Source organism: Schistocerca americana, chromosome 2 (genome assembly GCF_021461395.2).
Source record: "Schistocerca americana isolate TAMUIC-IGC-003095 chromosome 2, iqSchAmer2.1, whole genome shotgun sequence".
In the NCBI taxonomy this organism is placed as follows: domain Eukaryota; kingdom Metazoa; phylum Arthropoda; class Insecta; order Orthoptera; family Acrididae; genus Schistocerca; species Schistocerca americana.
This window is the reverse complement of record NC_060120.1, coordinates 242,070,144-242,084,889: the sequence shown is the minus strand read 5'-3', so window position 1 is coordinate 242,084,889 and position 14,746 is coordinate 242,070,144. Positions and strand designations below refer to the sequence as shown.

At 45.2% G+C, this 14,746-nt stretch overlaps 1 pseudogene; it reads left to right on the top strand.

Moving 5' to 3' along the window:
• The first annotated feature begins 12,586 nt into the window (after positions 1–12,586).
• On the top strand, positions 12,587–12,704 carry LOC124597012 (annotated as a pseudogene).
• The last annotated feature ends 2,042 nt before the right edge of the window (positions 12,705–14,746 follow it).

The following is a 14,746-nucleotide window of genomic DNA, read 5'->3' as shown; positions in this document are numbered from 1 at the left end:
ACTTGAGCTTACAATGAAAACCTTAAATTTGTAATAACAAATCGAAATTTCGCGCCGTTATCCTGTAAGTTGGTAAGTGTGCTACGAACAGCGACAGAATGGCCTGTAGGAGGCAGCATAGTGCAGATGCACATACACCGTCGCAGTATCCGTATAAAGATGGCCGCCCCACTTGCGACTTGCACCAGGGAAGAACAGCGTTCTGTTATTCGGCTTTTGCTTAGTGAAGGTGTGAAACCTATTGAAATTCAGCGACGAATGAAGGTTCACTACGGCGATAAATGTTTGTCACAGCAGGAAGTCTACGATTGGAGTCGGAAGTTCGCAAATGGTGTGACTTCAGTGGAAGATGCTCCTCGTCCAGGTCAGGCACAACAAGTTGTGACTCCTCAGAACATTGCAGCAGCTGAGGCCATAGTGAAGAAAAACCGCCGAGTGACACTGAATGACATTGCAGCATGTTTACAGATTAGTCATGGGTCAGCACCCATACCGTGCATGATGTGCTCCAGTTTCACAAAGTGTCTGCAAGATGGGTGCCACGGCAGCTGAATCCTGAAATGAGAGAAGGACGTGTTGATGCTTGTGAAGAACTTCTTCGGCGCTTTGAACGAGAGGTTATGGCTTCCTTGCAAGAATCGTTACTGGGGACGAAACCTGGGTTCACTTCCACCAACCGGAAAAGAAGAGAGCGAGCAAGGAATGGCGCCATTCATCATCACCAAAACCAAAGAAGTTTCGAACAAAACCATCAGCAGGGAAGGTTATGCTGACTCTCTTTTGGGACGCGAAAAAGGCGTCATTTTGGAGCATTACATGCCTAGAGGGACCACTGTTACCAGTGCATCATACACAGATCTCCTAAAAAATCATCTGCGGCCTGAAATCAAATCAAAGCGACGTGGATTGCTGTCAGCAGGTGTCCTTTTGCAACATGAAAATGCAAGGCCCCACACTGCCAGTACAACAGTTGCAACAATCACAGACGTACATTTTGAGTGTCTTCCTCATCCACCATACTCACAAGACCTTCCCCAAGTGATTTCTATATGTCTGGACCACTCAAAGACGCAGTGGGAGGAAAGAAGTTCCGTTCTGATGAAGAGGTACGCCACGCGGTGCATGACTGGTTGCGCGGACTACCAAAATATTTTTTTTCTAAGGGAATTTATGCACTTTGTAAGCACTGGAGGACTTGCATTGAGCGTGCGGGAGATTATGTTGAAAAGTGATACAGCTTTGTACCACTTCTGCACACTAAATAATATTTTTTTAAAATATTTAAGGTTTTCATTTGACTCAGCCTCGTAAAAAAAAAGATCAAATATTTACCAAAAATTGTGAAATAAATATAATATAAAACAAAAATATCAGCACCTCGCATTGACAAATCTATATTTTCCGTAACGGGTATCGATATATTATAAACAGCGCCAGGATCGTCCGCGAGAAGACTGATTGTTGGTAAGCCTCCGTGTTAGCTCGAGTCTCTCTAAATTTATCTTCCTGGTCTTTTCGCGAGAAGTACGTAGGAGGAAAAAGAATACATCCTAGAAATCATTCTCTGCCGAGACGTCGGATGTCGTTGCGAAATCCCCACAATACCGGGTGAATCAAAAGAGACATCAGGTTTCAGCTGTTTATTACAGACAAACTATAAACGACAGAATCACAATCCACATGTCACTGGATACAGGAAGGCTCAAAGTTTTGACACAGCTGCGGTGTTGTTTGTTTGTAGCGACATGGCAACTACATCACAAGAGAAATCATTTTGTGTGTTGGAATTTGCGCGAAGTCAATCCATTGTTGAGGAGCCACGTGCATTCCGCTGTCCATTCAGCAGGAAGCCGCCTCTGTACAAACAGATTTGTGAGTGGCATATAAAGTTCTTGGAACTTGGTTGCATGTGCAATGGGAAGAGCACTGGTCGGCCACGCACGTCTGATGAAAATGCCGAGCGTGCCCGAGATGTGTTCATAGGAGAGCTCGGAAGTCCACAAGGCCAGGATCAATCAGCTCCCTGAAACGACGGTTGGTGTCTTCTGAAACGACGACTGCCTAAGAAGCTGTGCAGGTTGCACTTACTGTAGCAGTTGCGTCCCGGCGACCATAATAAAAGGCACGAATTTTGCGTTTCAGTTCTCCAGGCTATGAGAGAGGACCTATCTCCAAAGAAGTCATCTTTTCGGACGAAGGGTAAGGTGAACCGCCATAATGTAAGAATCTGGATGGTCACAATATCTCGGCGTCGTCGTCGAACATGAAAGAGACTCAATGAAACTGAACGTGTTTTGCACCGTTTCTGTTCACAAAGTTTATGGACCTTTCTTTTTTGCGGAGGAAACTGTAACAGCAATGTCATAACTGAATATGCAGTAAACTTGGTTCTTTCCTCAACTTCACGAAGATTCCAGTGATTTCATTTCTATGTATGACGGCTACCCAGCTCACTTTCACCTTGAGGTGCGGCGATATCTTAACAACACCATCCCACAACGTTGGATTGGCACAGCTGGACAAAAGATCTCGTTCATTGGTTTTGGCCTTCCAGGTCACCAGACCTTACACGTTGCGGGTTTTTTCTGTGGGGGTACATAAAAGATAGTCTTTGCCCCATCTGTGGCAGCTACTCTTTAAAGTCTAATCGAACTGTTGAAGCTGTCGATTCAGTAAACAGGGTGTGTGGAATAAAATGGAAGGGCGATGTCTCTCATACTTAGCCTGTAGCAAAAAATTGAAAACTTCTCATTCTTTTTGAATCACTTTGTATTTCATCGCCGCAACTGACGGACATCTTCAGGCGCGACGAACACACTACTGAGCTATGATTGAAGCCTGTTTTCCCAGTCTAAGTAGGAAACGCGTAGGCGTCAAATTTGGGATCCTCCCGTCGTTATGGTTCAAAATGGCTCTGAGCGTTATAGGTCTTAACATCTGAGGTCATCAGTCCCCTAGAACTTAGAACAACTTAAAACTAACTAACCTAAGGACATCACACACATCCATGCCCGAGGCAGGATTCGAACCTGAGACCGTAGCGGTCGCGCGGTTCCAGACTGAAGCGCCTAGAACCGTTCAGCCACACCGGCCGGCCCGTCGTTGTGATTGTGGTACAGTCGTTCCTGTTTAAGCTTTGACTAATCGATGTTCAGACTGACCGCTTGATTCATACCTAAAGGTAAGATCGAGTCAGACGTTTCCAACATGACACGATACAGCATGACCTTCTTTGGGTTGTACTTTTTGTCAGAATTAGTGGATGGGCAGGGTGTACCGCGAAAAGGTCTTTATCGAGTGGCGGGTGTCAGCTTACCAATGTGTCACTGCAAAACACTATTCATATAAAATTAGCAAGAGAACATTTGCCCGAAATAACTATATAAAAAAATGTTGTTCCTTGTGGGAAGTAAGTTACTTTTCCGTAAGCACTTTCCCGTTCAGTGTGTGGTGATATGACATGGTGTTCCTTCTAGTTAATGGCGAGTGTGAGCTGAAATAGGAATAATTTTAGTAGTGAATTTACTTCCTTTCTATTTCATTCCCCGAACGATACACTTCACTTTCCAGTTTAACGTTCGTATTCCGTGCATCAAGTACAATGTTTCACTGTTTTGAGAGAACAAACGCATATAGCGGTGTTATACTTGCTGTCCAAAAATAACAAAGCATACTGCCAAGTATCTATTAATCTCAGAATATTGGTACTGGGATCCTGAAACACCATAAGAATACGTCCGTAATTAACAAGACAGTGCAGCAAGCCCTCATATTGGAAGGGCGCAGGAATAACAAGATACCTAATCATGAAAACAGCATGTATGTCATGAGTTTTCTATTTCCGACGCTTTCTGTTTATTTGTTCTTTTTGTTATTACTGAAACTGGAAAAGATACCACTTGCGTGAACCACGAATGAAATATACAATAAAGAAAAAAAAATGTATTCAACACTGTCACTGGGTTTACCTGAGAGATAATTCCAAGTATTTGTTAGAATTTATCTGTAAATACTCTCGTCTCACTAGAGTATTTCATTGTAATCGTTGATGGGAACTACACACATCAAAAAAAACTTTTACATCACCCCGGTTCCCAGAACTCCAGAAGATAGACGTTCACTTTGCATATTGTATCACAGAGACAGTCCCTTTGACTGTTCAGAGATGTCACTAAACCCACCCAAAGATGTAAACAACCATGCATGAGCAGCGCCTATTAGACGGAGGGGGTCCGACAGCCGTTCAGTTCCAGACATTCCATCAGGAAGGAGGTACACGGCTCGTGTTGTCTGTGGTTCAACCATGCCAAGACGGTTAGACGGTCAGTACCGCGGTTCGATCGCGTCCGCATTGTTACTTTGTGTCTGGAAGGGCTCTCAACAAGGGAAGTGTCCAGGGGTCTCGGAGTTGTTGTTCGAACATGGAGGAGATACAGAGAGACAGGAACTGTCGATGATGTGCCTCGCTACTGCAGTGGATGACCGCTACCTATGGATTATGGCTCGGAGGAACCCTGACAGCAACGCCACCATGTTGAATAATACTTTTCGTGCAGCCACAGGACGTCGTGTTACGACTCAAACTGTGCGCAATAGACTGCGTGAAGCGCAAATTCACCCCCGACGTCCATGGCGAGGTCCATCTTTGCAACCACGATACTATGGAGCGCGGTACAGATGGGCCGAACATGCCGAATGGGCCGCCCAGGATTGGCATCACGTTCTCTTCACCGATGAGTGTCCCATATGCCTTCAACCAGACAATGGTCAGAGACGTCTTTGGAGGCAACCCGGTCAGACTGAACGCCTTAGACACACTGTCCAGTGACTGTAGCAAGGTGGAGATTCCCTGCTGATTTGGGGTGGCATTATGTGTGGCCGACATGGAAGGCGGCGTAACGGCTACACGGTACGTGAATGCCATCCTCCGATCGATAGTGCAACCATATCGGCAGCATATTGGCGAGGCATTCGTCTTCATGGAAAATAATTCGCGCCCCCATCGTGCACATCCTGTGAATGACTTCCTTCAGGATAACGACATCGCTCGTCCAGAGTGGCCAGAATGTTCTCCAGACATGAACCCTATCGAACATGCCTGGGGTAGGTTGAAAAGGGCTGTTTATGGACGACGTGACCGACCAACCACTCTGAGGGATCTACGCCGAATCGCCGCTGGGGAGTGGGACAATCTGGTCAAACAGTGCCATCATGAACTTGTGGATAGTATGCCACGACGAATACAGGCATGCATCAAAGCAAGAGGACGTGCTACTGGGTATTAGACTTACCGGTATGTACAGCAATCTGGACCACCACCTCTGAAGGTCTCACCGAATGGTGGTACAGCATGCGATGTGTGGTTTTCATGAGCAATAAAAACGGCAGAAATGATGTTTGTGTTGATCTCTATTCCAATTTTCTGTACAGGTTCCGGAATTCTCGGAACCGAGGTGATGCAAAACTTTTTTTGATGCATGTATAATCATGTCAGAATTTTAAATGTATACATTACAGGAATACGTTTTAAAAACGTTTGTTTTTCAAATGTGGGACTAAGAAGCTGGGTAAAATACACTGTAAGACAAAAGTTTCACAAATTGAGCAAGCCAATAACACGTTCGTCCACCTCTGGCCATTATGCAATCAGTTATTCGGCATGCCACAGATTGATAGAGTTGTTGGATGTCCTCCTGAGAGACATCGTGCCATTTTCTGTCCAATTGGCGCGTTATGATGTCAAAATCCCGAGCTGGTTCAAGGGTACTCCCTATAATGCTCCAAACATTCGGGGACCTTGCTGGCCAAGGTAGGGTTTGGCAAACACGAAGGCAAGCAGTAGAAAATCTAATGTCGCGTGGGCATTACCTGTGAGCCCAGGATGGCTTGCCATGAACGGTAACAAAACGGCATGCAGAACACCGTCGACGTACCGCTATACTGTAAAGATGGTTCAAATGGCTCTGAGCACTATGCGACTTAACTTCTGAGGTCATCAGTCGCCTAGAACTTAGAACTAATTAAACCTAACTAACCTAAGGACATCACACACATCCATGCCCGAGGCAGGATTCGAACCTGCGACCGTAGCGGTCGCTCGGTTCCAGACTGCAGCGCCTAGAACCGCACGGCCACTCCGGCCGGCACTGTAAAGATGCCGCGGATGACAACCAAAAGTGGTCTTGCTATGAAAAGAAATGGCAACTCAGGCCATCACTACTGGTTCTCGTGCCACACGGCAGGTGACAGTCGGGTTGGTATTCCACCGCTATCCACGGCGTCTCCAGTCATGTCTTTGGTGGTCAGGAGATCAGTTCGAAGAGGGACTCTTCAGTGAAGACAATTCTTCTCAATAAGGTTTCAGCCCGAATGTGACCGACATTACTGCAATCGGGTTCTGTTGGTGTAGAGAAGTCAGTGGTAGGTAGTAGGCGCAAGAGGTGCCGTGAGCTCAGCCCCTTTTCTTTGAAACGACTATTAACGATCCTTGTCGCCACTGAACCACTATCTGCACATCGGATCGATGGTAGTGAAGAATCTGGGCTCTTAGCACCACTCTGACGATTACTCGGTCCTGTCGTCTCACTAGGTCGACCGCTTCCTTCTTGACGTTGTGTTCGGCCATGGTTCACCATTCCTGCCAACATCCAAACGTCGGGCGATTCGTCGATTTCTCCAACCTTCTTCTTTGACCCCAGTTACACGTTTTCCTCAAATGCTGACATCTACTTATATTTCCAGAATGAGATTTTCACTCCGCAGCGGAATGTGCGCTGTTATGAAACTTTCCTGGCAGATTATAACTGTGTGCCAGACGGAGACTCGAACTCGGGACCTTTGCCTTTCGCGGGCAAGTGCTCTACCATCTGAGCTACCCAAGCATGACTCACGCCCCGTCCTCACAGCTTTACTTCCGGCAGTACCTCGACTCCTACTTTCCAAACTTCACAGAAGCTCTTCTGCGAGTCGTGCTTGGGTGGCTCAGATGGTAGAGCGCCTGCCCGCGAAAGACAAAGGTCCTGAGTTCGAGTGTCGGTCCGGAACACAGTTTTAATCTGCCAGGAATGTTTCATAACAGCGTACACTCCGCTGCAGAGTGAAAATCTCATTCTGGAAACATCCCCCAGGCTATGGCTAAGCCACGTCTCCGCAATATCCTTTCTTCCAGGAGTGCTAGGTCTGCTAGGTTCGCAGAAGAGCTTCTGTGAAGTTTGGAAAGTAGGAGACGAGGTACTGACGGAAGTAAAGATGTGAGGATGGGGCGTGAGTCCTGGTTGGGTAGCTCAGTTGGTAGAGACTTGCCCACGAAAGGTAAAGGTCCCGAGTTCGAGTCTCGGTCCGGCACACAGTTTTAATCTGCCAGGAAGTTTTGTGGTGTCACCGCCAGACACCACACTTGCTAGGTGGTAGCTTAAATCGGCCGCGGTCCATTTAGTACATGTCGGACCCGCGTGTCGCCACTGTGTGATTGCAGACCGAGCGCCACCACAAGGCAGGTCGCGAGATACGGAATAGCACTCGCCCCAGTTGTACGACGACATTGCTAGCGACTACACTCGCGAAGCCTTTCTCTCATTTGCCGAGAGACAGTTAGAATAGCCTTCAGCTAAGTCCATGGCTACGACCTAGCAAGGCGCCATTAACCGTATCTGAAGATAGTCTTATTTGTATTATCAAGAGCGGTGTACCACAAGGATAGAATAAAGTTAAGTATTCGAGGAGCTGCATACTTTTCTTATTAGAATTCACTACTTATCCTGTTCCAGAATTCACGCCCGTCTGCGTTAGATTTCGGCCTCCTCTATCTACAAGGTGTTGGCACATTTGCCAACACATCAAGTTTCATATCAGCTCACACTCCGCTGCAGAGTGAAAATCTCATTCTGATAATGTAATTTATCCAATATTCGGCTCATTGGACAAGAAGTAATTCTGAAGGCAAGCTTGTTTGATACCATGGAAAAGACGTCTCTAGCGCCTAGAATAATAACAGCAGCCTCAGCTGAAACGGGTGTCTTTTTTAGCAGTGACACTTTCATGGCCGGTGGTGGCTTCAGCAAACGACAGATGTGCGGATGTCTCTAAGATGGCACTGCATTGTTTCTGCCTAGGGCAAATGTGGCAACACTGACTGATAAGTCGTTCATTGGATCGATGTCATGTTGTATGAACAGAACAGAAATAAACCAAGATAATTCGAAAAATAAGTGAATATATGTGGAAACTTAGTATGGACACGTTTTCTGTAGATGATCCACAGACGATCAGGTAAAAAGGCCCTTTTTCAATAGATCTTTGGAGGAGAAAGTGGAATTTAGATCTTCTTCAAATGTAAATGGTTCAAATGGCTGTGAGCACTATGGGACTTAACATCTGTGGTCATCAGTCCCCTAGAGCTTAGAACTACTTAAACCTAATTAACCTAAGCACATCACACACATCCATGCCCGAGGCGGGATTCGAACCTGCGACCGTAGCGGTCACGCGGTTCCAGACTGAAGCGCCTAGAACCGCACGGCCAAACCGGCCGGCTCCAAATGTAAATCTAACAAGAGGAAGGTGTTGGATGAGGTTTACCAATTTGTCTCAAACTACGTGAGTAGAAGAGGGTAGAGCACTTGCCCGCGAAAGGCAAAGATCCCGAGTTCGAGTCTCGGTCCGGCACACAGTTTTAATCTGCCAGGGATGTTTCATCTGCGTATATTGTTCACGCACGTGACTGTGAGGCATAGTTACTGTCCAAATTAGTACAAGGAATGAAGATCCCAAAGGCCTTATGCCCTAGTATCGACATGTCCCCTGTTTACTACTCTTACCAGCTGCACGGTGAAATTGCGCTGCAGCGTCACAGATTCGTCCATCGGTCGTCAAAATTTACATTTTGTATTTTCCGTCGATACCCGCATGAATATCAGTTCGTGACCAATTTACATAACTCTTCGTGGTGCGTCGTTTCTTTTTGGTCTTAGAGTGTATTTACTTCACAAGCGATATAGCCTGGTGTTAAAAACTGGCTTCAGTCGGGCGCCAAACACCACTTCCGCTGGTGGTACTCTAAAGGAAGGAATGTTTAGGCTTGACACTATTGGCTAGCCGTCATAAGTCTTTCATAATTAGGCGCCATCCCAACATCCTGTGCCGTCTCCATGAATTATCAAACTCCTCTTACAACTTTGAACATGGCTGACGTTTGCAGCAACCGTATACACAAATTTGAAAAATATGTAAATATCTGCCAACCGGTTGCACAGATTTTCTATGTACCTTGACCAGGTTTCGTCACCTCTAAGGGTGACTTAATCAGAAGGTAAGGTAATTACATGAAGAACATATCGTCAAAGATGTACAGTGATTTAAGAGCTGAGTTGCTCAAGTCATACATTAAAATATAAAACATAATGTTCTTCAAAAAGTCAAACATTAAAACATAAGTAACACCGGTGTGGTGTGAGGAGTGAAGGTATAAAGAAAATCTATGCAACCGGTTGGCAGATTATTACATATTTTTCAAACTCCTCTTACCCGACTTTCCCTATTTTAGATTAATGTAAAAGGCCTTGAGTGCTGCGACCAATGTTGGAGCAACATTACGACAAAGATAAATGCGCCTTTTAAAGGTCAGGGTTGCAGAGACGCTTTTTTCAGTTTTACAGAAGAAACTCTGATGATAATTGCGGAAGCAGAGACGCACGTGCGGCAGCACACACCTGCTCGCCGCTTTGCGCTGAACTTTTAATAGCCGTGGTGCAACGCAGCACGACACGACACGCTTATAGCGGTACACGGCTAGGCTGCAGCTGTGCGCTGAGAGCATAAAAGCCGTAGAGGTGGCCGCGGTCTGCGGAAAGGAAGAATTCGTCAGATAGTCGAAGGGAACGGGACAGTTTACGGCCTTTCCCTACTATCGAAATACTGACATTCTGATCCAGGTCTGTGACCTTAAATGAATAGTGGAAAAGAAAACATAAGTTAAATTTATAACACATGTTTTTTTAAAACACATTTTTACAACAGATCCTACAAACGAAGTCTGTTCAGAAGAAAACCAAACTTTCTTCTCCTTCTTCCTTCTATGTTAGAGCCTGTTTCTTTCAGTACCCCTCAGTCTAGCCTGAATTTGTCGCTCCATCTTCTCCTTGGGCTGTCGATACTTCTTTTACCAGCTGGTAATTTATTTCTTACAATTTTCACAATCTTCCGTTCATCCATCCTGTTTGTGTGTTCGCTCCATTCCTAATTTCTCTTATGTACCCACTCATTAGTGGGGTCCACGTTGCATCAGTTTCTAATGCTTTCACTTTTCTATCTCGCAGTGTCTTCCCTGTAATCCTTCGAAGAATTTTTCCAAAAGTATTTTTGTTTCTGATGTTTCCGGTCTCGTCTCAAAGCTCACTATTGTTTTGTGTATTCTTGCCTTTACACTTTTTCCTTTACGTTTGTTTTTCCAAATAGCATCATTTCAAAGCCCTGCCACTTTATTTGCATTTTCTACTTGCTCTCTGACTTCCTTTTCGACATGTTCGCTACTGCGCAGTAAAATACGGAGATATTTTAATGTCATTCATTAACTGTTGAACAATTTTTCCATCCACTTCCAGTTTACATCTAATTGGTTCAACAGGTGTGATCATACTTTTGGTGTTTGAGTGGATACGACCATGTTTAGGTTTTGGCTGCCACGTGGAATGTATGCAGTAAAAATTTCAGCGGGTTGTCTTTGCTGTTTTCGAGCAGAACTGCATCGTTAGCACAACAAATGGCTGTTTACTTCTTCATCCCCCATTCTATACCCACTGTCAGCCAATGCTTTCTTTATCACCTCGTCATGACTGTGTTAAAAAATAGTGGGCGCACAGAGTCACCTTGTCTAATACCACTATTAACTGCAATGCAGCTAGTTAACTTGGAAACAATTTTCGTCTTCATGTCCTTGTTGCAATAAATATCTTCAATTGTGTTCGTTAAGTAAGAAGGAATCCCCCGTTTGTGGAGCAGGTGTACCACATCTGTTAACTGAATCCTATCGATAGCCTACTGTACATCAATAAAACAAAGATAAGCTGTTCTATTGTATTCAGTGGACGCCTCTACAACATGTCTAAGAATATTGCCTCTGTTCCATGACGTACTAAATCTAAATCAATACTGCTCCTCTGCAAGAATTGTAAGGCTTTTTATTTTATTTCCTATTATAATTGTTATGAGCTTAAGAACTTAACTCATTAGATTTTCCCCTCTTTAGCTCGACGGGTCTTTCTTCTTTCCTTCTTTGTACGTGAGAATTGTTATTATTTTATTCGTTTTATTAATTTTGCAGATTAGTGGCCTTGTCCCCTTCACGGAACTCAACTCCCCTTCTCACACATTTTTCCCAACGGTGTTTCCAATTATTGAAGCACTCCTGGATAACTTCATTTGAGATAACATCAAGGTCTGTGACGAAATTTTTTTGATGTCGTTAATACTCTAAAAATGGCTTCCTTTTAGCACTGATTTTAATTTCGGAAATGAGGAGCCAGGTCTGGCGAGTAAGAAGGCTGCGGGACGACAGTCATCTGATTTTTGGCACAAAACTGGCGAACTGACGCAGCTGAGTTTGCGGACTCACTGTCGTGGTTCCAGAACCACAAACTTCCTCGCCACAAATCAGGCCTCTTTGCGGATTTTTTTCTCGTTATCATTTCAAAACAGTCAGTATGCGATTTGCATGCACCGAATCGCTGATTTTCGGAACGTGTGACTCACCAGTGGAAGTGGAAGGACCTCCCGGTGGCGGAACATCTTCAACCGACCGATGAGCGATTTTAAATCGTGGAAACTACTTGTACAATGGCATATCAGAAAGTCTTTGCCCTATTTACGTACAGATAATGATAAATGTACATCACATTCTACGTACCTTACACTATTTTTCCACATAGCCCTCACACCGGTTCGCACATTTGTCCCATCGTAGCACTAAATTTAAGATGACCCTGCGAGAGAATTTGTCCGGCTGATTACGGAACCATCGTCGGACTGCTGTCTTGGCTTCATCGTTACTTGTAAATCGCTGTCCTGCCAGGAACTTCTTCAGCCGTCCGAAAACTTGGAAGTCACTAAGAGCGAGGTCTGGACGGTATGGTCGGTGGTCCAGAATCTCCCGGTGAAATGCATGTAGCTTTTGGCAGTTGTGGTTGCCACATGTGGTCTCGCATTGTCGTGAAGCAGAATCACGCTATCCACATCGAGATTCCCTCGGCACGTTCGCCTGATGGCAGCCCTCAGACGTGACAGCGTGGAACAATAACTGTTAGCATTGACCGTTGCACCTTGTGGCATGAAATCCAGCAGGAGCGGTCCACAGCTACCCCAGAAAGCCGTTAACATCAGCCGAACCCGGATGTTTCCTCACCATGCTCTACTGTGCTTGAGAAGTGCAGTATCCAGGTTTCATTGCCAATAACAATGCGGTGCAGGAAACCTTCTCACTCCTCCCTGGAGTACCATTCCACATGATTCAATGAAGACATCATTCGGCTGCGTTTCACCAGCTTCTTAGGTGCCCACCGACACGAAACCTTCCGGTACCCTAACGACCCGTGAATCCAACGGCCTTGTCTCAGTGGTAACACCGGTTCCCGTCAGATCACTGAAGTTAAGCACTGTCGGGCTGGCCTAGCACTTGGATGGGTGACCATCCGGTCTGCCGAGCGCTGTTGGCAAGCGGGGTGCACTTAACCCGTTGTGAGGCAAACTGAGGAGCTACTTGAATGAGAAGTAGCGGTTCCGGTCTCGTAAACTGACAAAATGGCCGAAAGAGCGGTGTGCTGACCACATGCCTCTCCATATCAGCATCCAGAGACGCCTGGGGTCTCAGGATGACACGGCGGCCTTCATGGCCTGGTCGGGCGGTGTGTAATTTATTTTTAAGGGCCCGTGAACTTTGTCGTAAGCACTCCGATACGATATACGAGGTGTGGCTAGAAAAAAACCGGACTAGTACTGGTGAAACAATAAAACGAATGCAATAAGGCTGAAAGTCGCGTGGCCTGTCACGTGACTCTCGCTCCGCCTACTGCTCGAGTTTCATCTGCCTCCTGCACTCAAGTCTGGCCGTGGCGTCTGTTTTAAGTAGTTGACGTTTTGTCTGTGCGTCGGAAAATGTTGAGTGTACAGAAAGAACAGCGTGTTAACATCAAATTTTGTTTCAGACTAGGAAAATCTGCAAGTGAAACGTTTGTAATGTTACAACAAGTGTACGGCGATGATTGTTTATCGCGAACACAAGTGTTTGAGTGGTTTAAACGATTTAAAGATGGCCGCGAAGACACCAGTGATGACACTCGCACTGGCAGACCATTGTCAGCAAAAACTGATGCAAAAATTGAAAAAATCGGTAAACTTGTTCGACAAGATCGCCGTTTAACAATCAGAGCAGTATGAATGAGATTTTCACTTGCAGCGGAGTTTCAATCAGAGCAGTGTCTGAGTTAACAGGAGTTGAGAAGGAAAGTGTTAGGCAGATTCTTCATGAAAGTTTCAACATGAACAGAGTGTGTTCAAAAATGGTTCCAAAGTGTCTCACAATTGAACAGAAGGAACGCCGAAGAATGATTTGTTCTGACATCCTGGAAAACATTGAAAGTGATCCCAACTTCTTACAAAATGTTTTTACTTGCGATGAATCGTAGTTTTTTACTTACGATCCCGAAACTAAACGCCAATCGATGCATTGGAAAACTCCTGGTTCTCCACGACAAAAAAAAGCACGAATGTCAAAATCGAAATTCAAGGCAATGATGATTGTTTTTTTTTGACATCAAAGGGATTGTGCACATTGATTGGGTACCAGAGGGACAAACAGTGAATCAGCATTACTACATTAGCGTCCTGGCTACCCTACGTGAGCGAGTACGGAGAAAACGGAACGATTTGTGGAGAAAAAAGTCATGGATCCTTCACCAAGACAATGCCCCAGCTCACAGTGCGTTGTCAGGGAAGACGTTTTTGGCAAAACACAACATTCTCATCTTAGATCATCCACCCTACTCGCCTGATTTGGCCCCCTGTGACTTTTTTCTTTTCCCTAAAGTCAAGTCAGCTTTGAAAGGAACTAGATTTGAGACTGTGGAAGCAGTAAAAGAAAAAGCGACGGAAGTAATGTATGGACTTACCGAAAATGATCTGCAGCATTGCTATGAACAGTGGGAAATTCGTATGGAGCGGTGTAGAGACCGAGGAGGAGAGTACATTGAAGGAGATAACATGAAATTGTAAATAATTGTAAACAAATGTTTTTTCCAGCATCAGTCCGGTTTTTTTCTAGCTGCACCTCGTATCAAACTCCCGGGAAATGGCGTGATGTGCCCATATGTGCACTGAATTTCCCTGTATATTTCGATGGACACTCATCGCTTGGTCCATAGAAAACGAATCGCAATTCGTTTTTCTAAGGCCGTGGACGTATGAAGCACAACCGCCATCTTTAACAACTGATAGCAGCGCCGTGCGGCGGAGTTGCCGTTAGATAATACCGGCCGAACCAAGAAAGATCCAACACTGGGAACAGACATGCTGACTTCGCATTTACAGCCGTAATTTGGCTAAAACGGTAAAGACGTTCTGATTTGCCCTCGTAACATAGCCTATGTCCCAGAGTTTCATATCCGTAAGCTTGGTTAGAAAGTTGAAACGTTTCTGTAACAGTTTTCCCTGGTTCCACCGAAAATTTTTAGTTGTATCATTGCTCTAGAAAACCACACAT